Raw genomic sequence first — 8,933 nt, 5'->3', positions numbered from 1 at the left:
GCCGCCCATGCGCGCTGGGGCCTTGTGCCAAGCGCTCGCCGCTGCCACCTCGCGGCCAATGTTCGGTACTGCAGCTCGGAGGCTGCGAGGGCGCGGGGCTGCCGCTGTCCTGCACGTGCCGTCCGACGGTAACGGCAGTGCGGCACCGGCGGGAGGCGCCGCCGCGCTCCTTGCTTCCTCCCGGTGAGGAAACGCCGCCGGCAAGGAAAGCTTGCACGGGCTCTCTGCCTGGCCTCCCTCTCCTCGCGGCGCGGGAGCACAAAGGGACAGGCGGGGCGCTGACCGGCTGCGGGCAGGCGCTGCTGCGGCTGAAGCTGGAGAGGCCACAGAAAGGTAGAGAAGAAGAAATGGAAGGCTGGCCGGCCAGCAGCTGCCCCCCGCTGCAGGCAAGAGAGAGCCTGCCTCTCCGCGCGTGGAAGGATCCCTCTTCGTAGTCCGCAGCAGGTCAGACCGCCGAGCTGCACCGCAGGGTCCGTACGCAGCACCGACGGCGCGGTACGGCCACGTAGCGTGCGAGCGAGCGAGGCTCCGTGCCTAGGAGGCCTCGTCCTGCAAGACCTATGAGACGCGTGTTCTCCTAGGGGGAGGACGGCCGCGCCGCCGGAGTTACAGAAGAGGAGGGAGCGGGAGAGGAGCAGAAAGAAGCGTCTGAACTGGCAAATTCTCCTGGCAGTGCCAAGAACAAGAGCTGTGGTGAGCCCCGGGCCCTCGGGGCCCTGTCTCCCCTCTTCTGCGTTCTGGTCCCTCCCTGGCCCTCCCCTGGTCCCCCCTCTTTCCCACACCGCTGCCTTTTTTTTTTTTTTTTTTTTTCTCCTTTCCTCCCTTGTACCCCTGATACTGAAAAGCCGGTCGAAGAAACTCCCTAAGACTCGTTTTGGAGTTTTAGAAAGCAGGCATTCTTCATTGCAGCGCTGGATACACAGGGGATAGTTGCACCTAGCGTGCATGCCACAGCTTTAGCACAAACAGGTTATACAGAATAACTAATTGCATGTTAATCAGATTAGTATACATATACGTAAAAACGATGGCAACCGATTATCGTAGTACTGCCTACATCCGATCACGCGCAATGAAGGATCCATTTGAGACGAAGGGCTGCTTTTGCAACCAGCGACCCATTGGAAGTTCTTGCTGGCTGTCCCTGAAGTCTTTATTCTTGTCCTTGTTCTTTGATCTTGAAGCTTAACGCAGTTTCAATCACATGTGGTCAGTTTCAGCATTGTTCTCATCTAGCGTACAGGAACATCTAGTCATAAGAGCAAAGAACTGCAAAACTTAGGAGTACCTACCTCTGCTAGTTAATTGCTTGGCTATACTTTTGTCTATTGTTTCAATTGTAGTGTTAGTATAAGATTTCTAATAATTATTTACCAAATCTCACTTTTGCAGTCACCTAGCAGCAAACCAGTTTCCACAGCTGGTACAAAATATTAAAACCATCCCAATATTTAGACGTGCTATACAGAATGTATGGAAATAGGCTATCAGAGGTGTCCGAGGGGCAGAGGGAGCGCCGGGGGGCGCCCCGAGACCCGGAGCAGACTCGCTGGCAGGACTCGATAGGCACGCGACTGACTGAATAAACGCTGGCCGCCCGTCCCCTTTGCCCTCCGGGCTGCGTTTGCGCTCCCTTTGCACGAGGCGAGGGGCCGTGAGGGAGCCCAGGGGAGGAGGAGGTGAGGCGCTGGGGGGGGTCGGGCCGCGCCCCCCCCCCCCGTTCCTGCTGGGCTCCAGCTGTTGCAAATATTCTGGTAAAGAAATCAAAATTTAATCCCATAGAAGAGTTAGGTTTGATTAAGAAGTAAAATTGTGAAGCATAACGTATAGGATCGTTAAGTTTGAAACGTAGCCATAGAAACTTTAGGAACTGTGTTCGCGTGACTCTAGGAACCTTAATATTGTTAAAGTTTGAAATAGCTAACCCTAGAAACCTCACCAGGAAGTTACGGGTTTTTCTACGTTCTGTTTCAGGAAACTAAGGAAACCGTCGTGGACACCAGTTTGCTGCTTGGAAACCCCCTTACCCTTCCCATCTCGATTTGAGTATCGAAGATTCCAGTCAGCAGAGCTAAGTGTAACTGACCAATGATTGTTTTTAAGTAAGAATATTGATAAGGTTATATAATCAAAGGACCGATCATTATAAAGGTTAAATTTAAGAACGAGCAGAGTATGCATTTTTACGGAAGGAGCTTAGGTAACAATGACCTGACAAGAAAAGTCTGTAAAAACTGATGGATTTTGATACTAAGCGGGACACGCCTTTGGAGGAGCGATCCCCCGTGTCCCCAGCGCTGCGATAAACAAAGTGCCTGCTTCTTAACTTCACGTTGGTGTTAAGGAGTTTTATTCCGGATTTCGGTAGTGGTTTTGGCGACCCAGATGGGACCTTGCGAGTGAGACTGGATGAGATCGAGCGTCGATCGAACTCCGGCCGGCACCGAGGTATTCTCGGGGAGAACCATCACCCTCGACTCGCAAAGCTCCTCGCAGCGTTCCCTGGAAAAAAGGTAAGGCGCTGCTTCTTTGGAATTGGTTTGGAAAGCCCGCCCGTGAGGCGCGGCGAAAGCTTCGCAGGGTTGGGGCTTGGAGGGTACCCGTCTGCAGCGGAAGCCTAGGCGTCTGCCGGTAAGTCGTAAGCGAAAGCTACTGCTGGGTTGGACTTTGTGTATTATTTGGGACAATTGTCATTTGCATTTCTTTGGTATTTGGTATTTGAATGTATATAAGTATAATGGCATTAGCAAAATTGTTTAAGAATAAGAGTGCAGGAAATAGAACTGCTGATGAAAAGTTACCAAAAACATCACCGTTGGGACGTTTATTGGCACATTGGGGTGAATTGCAGGAAAAATGGTAAACAAACAGAACTTTGAGTTACAATACTATATTGCAGTTCCTGTTGTTTTGTAGGAGAGAGAGTAAATGGAATAAAGTGCCATATGTAGATTTGTTCTTTTTAAGTGAACGTATCTGACGGGGACCGGAGGCGAGTCTCCCAGCACAACCTCTGGTTACAGCTAAACTGGGAGAACAGAAAATTGAATTTGAATTGACACTAGGGTCACCTTTTCAGTTTTAAATACCTTAGAGGGAGAGTTAAGTTTTGAAGAAATTGGTGGTGTCGGTGCAACAAGTGAACGAGAAACTAGACCCTTCTTTAAATCTTTAACAATGACATTAGGAAAGCAACGGGTCACTCAGCAGTTTTTGTCTGTGCCAAATTCTCCTAAAATCCTGTTAAGGAGAGATCTATTTGAGAACTTAGAGGCAGAAATTAAATTTAAAAGTGGAGAGATTAAAACTTTAATTCCAGAAACTAAACGTATCGAAGCAGTGGCTTTGTTGTTAACAGGACGGTTACCGACAGCAGAAGATTATACCAGTCAAAGTATAATGCTGTAATTCCAATCATCTGGACTGGGAAGTTCCTGGTAAATCCAAAAAGCAGAACCTGTGAGAGTTGATTTAAAGCCAGGATCGAATCCGGTAAGAATTAAACGATACCCCCTAAAACCGGAAAGTCGGAAAGGGTTAGTAATGGTAATACAAAAATTTTTAAGATACAAATTGTTAATAGAATGTGAATCCAGATATAACACCCTGATCTTGCCTGTTAAAAGGCTAATGAAAAAGATGATAGATTAGTTCAAGACCTCCTCAGAGCAATAAATCAAATAGTACAAGATATTCATCCGGTAGTAGCAAATCCTTATACTTTGTTAACAACCCTAACGGAGAAACAAGAATGGTTCACAGTGTTAGACGGAAAAGATGCCTTTTTCCGTATTCCCTTGGATCCCAATAGTCAAGAGGTTTTTGCTTTGGAATGGGAAAATCCTGAGACTGGGAGAAAAACACAATATATGTGGACAGTCTTGCCTCAAGGCCTTAAGAATAGTCTTACCGTGTTTGGAAATCAATTGGCACGAGAATTAGTGATTTGGAAGAAAGAAAATAATCAAGAAATCTTGCTGAAATATATGGATGATCTGTTAATTGTAGCTGAGACGGAAGAACAATGCACAAAGTTAACTATTAACTTTTTGAACTTTTGGGGAATCAGTGGATATCGAGTGTCAAAAGAAAAAAACCAAATAACCCAGAAAGAAGAAACTTATTTGAGTTTTAAAATCCTAAAAGGACAGAGACAATTGGGAACTGAGAGAAAAGAGGCAATTTGTCGTCTCCCCGAACCTAAGACTAAAAAAATGAATGACGAGCATTTCCGGGAATGGTTGAGTGGTGTCACCTGTAGATTATAAATTGTGGCTTGCTGGCCCGACCTTTATAGGAGCAGCTCAAAACCTCAAACAACGGATTGGACCGATGCCGAGAAAGCTACTTTCCAAGAATGGAAACAGGCTGTAATAGGGGTGCCAGCCCTAGGCCTGCCAGATCTCACAAAGACACTTGAACTTTTTGCTCGTGAAAGAAGAGGTATAGCTCTGGGTATCCTGGCCCAATATTTAGGGCCAAGTGGGCGAGCTGTGGCCTACTTCTCGAAGCAATTAGGTAATGTGAGTCTGGGATGCTCTGGTCGTCCGAGAGCCGTCGCTGCAACTGTGCTACTGATCCAGGAAGCTCGTAAGTTCACCTGAGGACAAAGGATTAGAGGACAAAGGATTACTGTACGTTTCCCATATGATAACTGTTGTGCTAAAACAGAAAGGGGGGCATTGGTTATCCCCTAGCAGAATGCTGAAATACCAAGTGGCGTTGCTGGAACGAGGTGATGTTTACCTAAAAACTACTACCACCGTTAACCCTGTTGCATTTTCAACAACTGATCAAGTTAAAGGAGAACTGGAACGTGACTGCTTGCAGACAATCGAAAGAGTTTACTCCAGCTGACTGGACCTCTGAGATGTGCCGCTAGAAGAAACAGATTGGGAACTATATGCCGACGGAAGCGGTTCCATCTGTGAAGGAAAACGTTTATCAAGATAGACAATAACTACCGAGGAGGTAATTGCGTTGCCAACTTTGCCTTCGACGATATCTGCCCAAAAGGCTGAACTGATAGCTCTTATTCGAGCTCTGGAACTAAGTCAAGGAAAGCGAGTCAACACTTGGACAGACTCAGAAGTATGCTTCTGGAGTAGTACGTGCACATGGAGCGATACGGAGAGAAAGAGGACCGTTATCTGCACAAGGAACCACCACTCAGCACGCAGAACAAATACCGAAATTGTTAGAAACCATTCCAAAACCAACAGCAGTCACGATAATGCACTGTAAAGCACATCAGTTAGGTAAGACCGGTCCTAACGCAGGTAACCGACTGGCTGATAAAGCTGCTAAAGAGGCTGCGGAAAAAGGCATCCTAGCACTAGTTCCAGAGAAAAGTACAAAATTGCCTAAAGAAACTCCGAATTATAACGAAAAAGATGAAGAATTAATTATTAGATTGCAGGCTAACAAAATGGAACAGGATAGGCTGTAACACCGACAGGTCAAATAATAGTCCCACCCACAATAATAAGAGAAATTGGCCGAGCTGAACATCACAAAGTATATTGGGGAACAGAAAGTGAAATATGACAAAGATTGTTTAAACAATTAGAAGCGGATGTGAAATTTATATATAAAAATATCCCCGAATCAGTAATAAGATCATCTTTGGGATTATGAAATAAGGAAATTTTTTAGGAGAATATTAGCAAATTGATTGTATAGAATTGCCTTGAAAAGAAGGATATATCCTAGTTTTAGTTGATATCTTTACTGGGTGGCCCGAGGCTTTCCCTTGTCGCACCAACAAAGCAAGGGAAGTACTCAAAGTCTTGCTCAAAGAGATAATACCAAAATATGGGGTGCCTGTAGGAATGTCATCTGACAATGGCCCTCATTTTATAGCAAAGATTGTGAGACAAGTTGAGCAAAGTATTATCTATAGATTGAGACTATCACACCCCATATAGACCACAAGCAAGTGGGGGGGCAGGGGGGGGGGGGGGGGAGAGAGAGAGAGAGAGAATGAACTATACCCTTAAGCAACAGTCGAGTAAAATTTGTCAGGAAACCTCACTCCTCACATGGGTTAAAGCATTACCCATGGCTCTATTAAGAATCAGAGTATAGCCAGAAGAGAAAGAAAATTTAAGTCATTATGAAATGTTGTATGAAAGACCGTATCAAGAGTCCTACGTTCTGAGTATCTTGAGTGCCTTTGGAGATATGTTTTTAAAAGGTGTTATGATTTCTTTAAGCAATTCTTTTCAAGAACTTTGTCAGTATGTCTCCACAGCTGGACCCTTAGAACTGGACGTAGCAGCGCATCCCTTCCGACCAGGAGACTAAATATATATAAAATCACTGAGAAGTGGAAAGGACCGTATCGAGTCATTTTAACAACCCTTATAGCAGTAAAGGTCTGGGAGAAGAACCTTGGCTTCATTATTCAAGAATAAAGAAAGCACCAACAAGAAACCGGAAGTCTAAAGAAACTGGCCCTTTAAAACTGAAAATCTATAAGTAAGTTTCACGTTATCTGTTTGGGAAAACAGCTGTGTAAAGTTGATAATATTGGGGTTGCTATTAGGAATATTGTCGAGGGCAATAATCTTTTTGTGTGTTTAGAGGGCGTATGCATTTTTTTTGAGGGGTTCTAAACATGAGATAAACAAAATGAAACAATTATTGTTTGAGCTATTAATCTTGAGATTAACCGTTTTTGTAATTTGGATTTAAAAAAAAAAAATCTAGTTTTGTAACTGATTCAAAGTTTTGTAAAGACACAAAATTTAACCTCAGTAACAAGCCTGCCTTCCGATTCCAAAGTCAGATGAAAATCTAGTTCCGTGGAGAATACTGACATTGAATTTAACCAAAACTTGAGAAAAGATGCAGAACAATGAGAATCATTTTAGCAAATTAAATGGGATGGATTTAAAAGGCAATTATTTTTTTTGAATTTGAAAGAAGGAATTATAGCGTTGTGAATTATAACATTACCAAACCATCCACCTCATGGACAAAAGAATTCATTTAATCGCCCTTCGGGAGAAACTTGTACAAGCACCCCTTGGGGCTGTCAGTTGCCAAAACCGTAGAGACAAGTGCAAAAAGGAACTTGGGATCATATTGAAACTATAAAACGATGTCTAGAATTTACTGGAGTTCCAGGATCCTTGTTAGAGCCACCCAGAGTCGGGACCATCTATGGAAATTTAGACTGGTTTAGACAACCAGAGAAAAATCACAGATCCTAAACAGAGCTGAATGAAGGCTTATACTTGCAGCTCTTCTGACCCCAAACTCCAAAGACTTTCTCTAGTAGCTAAAGCTCTAAGATGGGGATGTATTTGCAGAAAGCATAATAATATTTGACATGATCTTTGGTCCCCTCTTCGGGACCAAACGGAAAAAATTTCGCTTGGAGTTGACTGTATTAAAGGACAGGTGAAAAGTTCAGGCTTAACTGTTTGGGTGACTAGTGATGATATATGATCCACTCACCTTTTCATGAAGGAGAAAGGCAACTCGTGGACTTTAGACTTAATAACTCTATCCTCTCTCTGGAAGAAATCTCCCTTGTGGCCTCGCTGGTGGACCTGGGTAAATGGAAAAGATGATACCTGGCAATGGCCAAGTCTTAGAACTAAAATCAGAGGGGTATTAAAATCTGTATTTTGACCCCAGTTAACAGCTCTTCCCAATCAGCTGACTCTTGACATCTTTCATTCAATCAAGGAAGTGCCTGCTGCTTAAGTTCACATTGGTGTCGAGGAGTTTTGTTCCGGATTTGGGTACCACAGCTGCGGGCCGGGGCTGGAGGAGCCGCAGGTGCGGGCAGTGAGGCTGATGGGGACGGCCCCTCCCTGGCCAGGGGGGGCTGCCGGGGGAGGGGCCGGGGCGGGGCCGGTGGGAGCCCAGGCAGGAGCGGAGCGGAGGCCGGGGTGCGGCTGCCCCTCGGACCGCGAACGTCGGAGGCGGGGGTGGCCCGGGGGGGGCGGGGGTGGCCCGGGGGGGGTGGGGGCCGCCTGTGCCGAGGCCGGGGGCCCTGGGGGCTCACAGGGCGGCTGGGAGCACGTGCGCGCGCGCGGGGGGGGGGGGTGCTCACAGGGCGGCTGTGATCACGTGCGCGCGGGGGGGGGGGGGCGCTCACAATGCGGCTGTGAGCACGTGAGCGCGTGCTCACCGGGCCCCGTGGCGGGGCTGCGCAGTCGGCCGGCGGGTTCCGGGGAAAGCCCCGAGGGGGACGGCGGGGACCGTGTCGGACGCACGGAGCGGTAGCGGGGCCGCGCCGTGCCGTGCCGAAGCGGCGGCGGCGGCGGGCGCTGCCCGGAGCCGGAGCCGGGCGGGGGGTGCCGCGCCGTGCCGGAGCCGGGCGGCGAAAGCGCGCCGGAGCTGCCCGGAGCGGCGCTGGGGTCTCGGCGGGAACTGCGGCTGCGCCGGCGTGGGGGTGGGCGGAAACGGAAGCGGCGTCCCCTCGGGGCCAGGCAGCAGGGCAGGCTGCCTCCCGGGGCATGCCGGGAGCTGTAGTTTTCGCGGACTCGGCGGCCGGGCGGCAGCGTGGCTCTCGGGCGCGGCGTAGTTCTCGCTGCCGCCGCGGCCCCCGGAGTCCGACAAGGTCAGACGCAGGAGCGTTACCGGTTTCGTGTGGTTTTCCGCGGGCTTCCCGCTGCGCCCGCTCCCCGACCAGCCGTGCGGACGCGGCTCCCGGGCGCATGCGCCGTCCTGCGCGTGGGGCAGCCCGGCGTTCGCTCGCTGCTCTGACCCCTCCGGCGCATGCGCGGTCCCTGGGAGCAGCGTGGTGGCGCGCAGGGCGGGGGTCTCGGCGGCAGCGGGCGAGCGCCGGGACCGCGGGTGAGGCGAGCGATCCCCTCCGGCGGGGGCGGTGGCGGGGGGTGCCTCCTGTCCGCTGGCCGCCCAGGGCTGGCGGGACGGGAAGCTGCGAAGCGGCCGCCGCGGCAGGCTCCCGGTCC

The 8,933-nt window shown here is 49.1% G+C and overlaps 1 long non-coding RNA gene across 1 annotated transcript; it reads right to left on the bottom strand.

The window, feature by feature from the left end:
- Positions 1-589: 589 nt before the first annotated feature.
- Positions 590-8,249, bottom strand: LOC138688623 (uncharacterized). The gene is made up of 3 exons (XR_011327515.1): positions 8,147-8,249; positions 7,465-7,559; positions 590-1,232 (listed from the first exon to the last, which is right to left on the bottom strand). It is a non-coding gene; the product is annotated as an uncharacterized lncRNA (long non-coding RNA).
- Positions 8,250-8,933: the final 684 nt, after the last annotated feature.

Source organism: Haliaeetus albicilla, chromosome 2 (assembly GCF_947461875.1).
Source record: "Haliaeetus albicilla chromosome 2, bHalAlb1.1, whole genome shotgun sequence".
Lineage (NCBI taxonomy): Eukaryota > Metazoa > Chordata > Aves > Accipitriformes > Accipitridae > Haliaeetus > Haliaeetus albicilla.
This window is presented reverse-complemented; position numbering and strand designations above follow the sequence as displayed.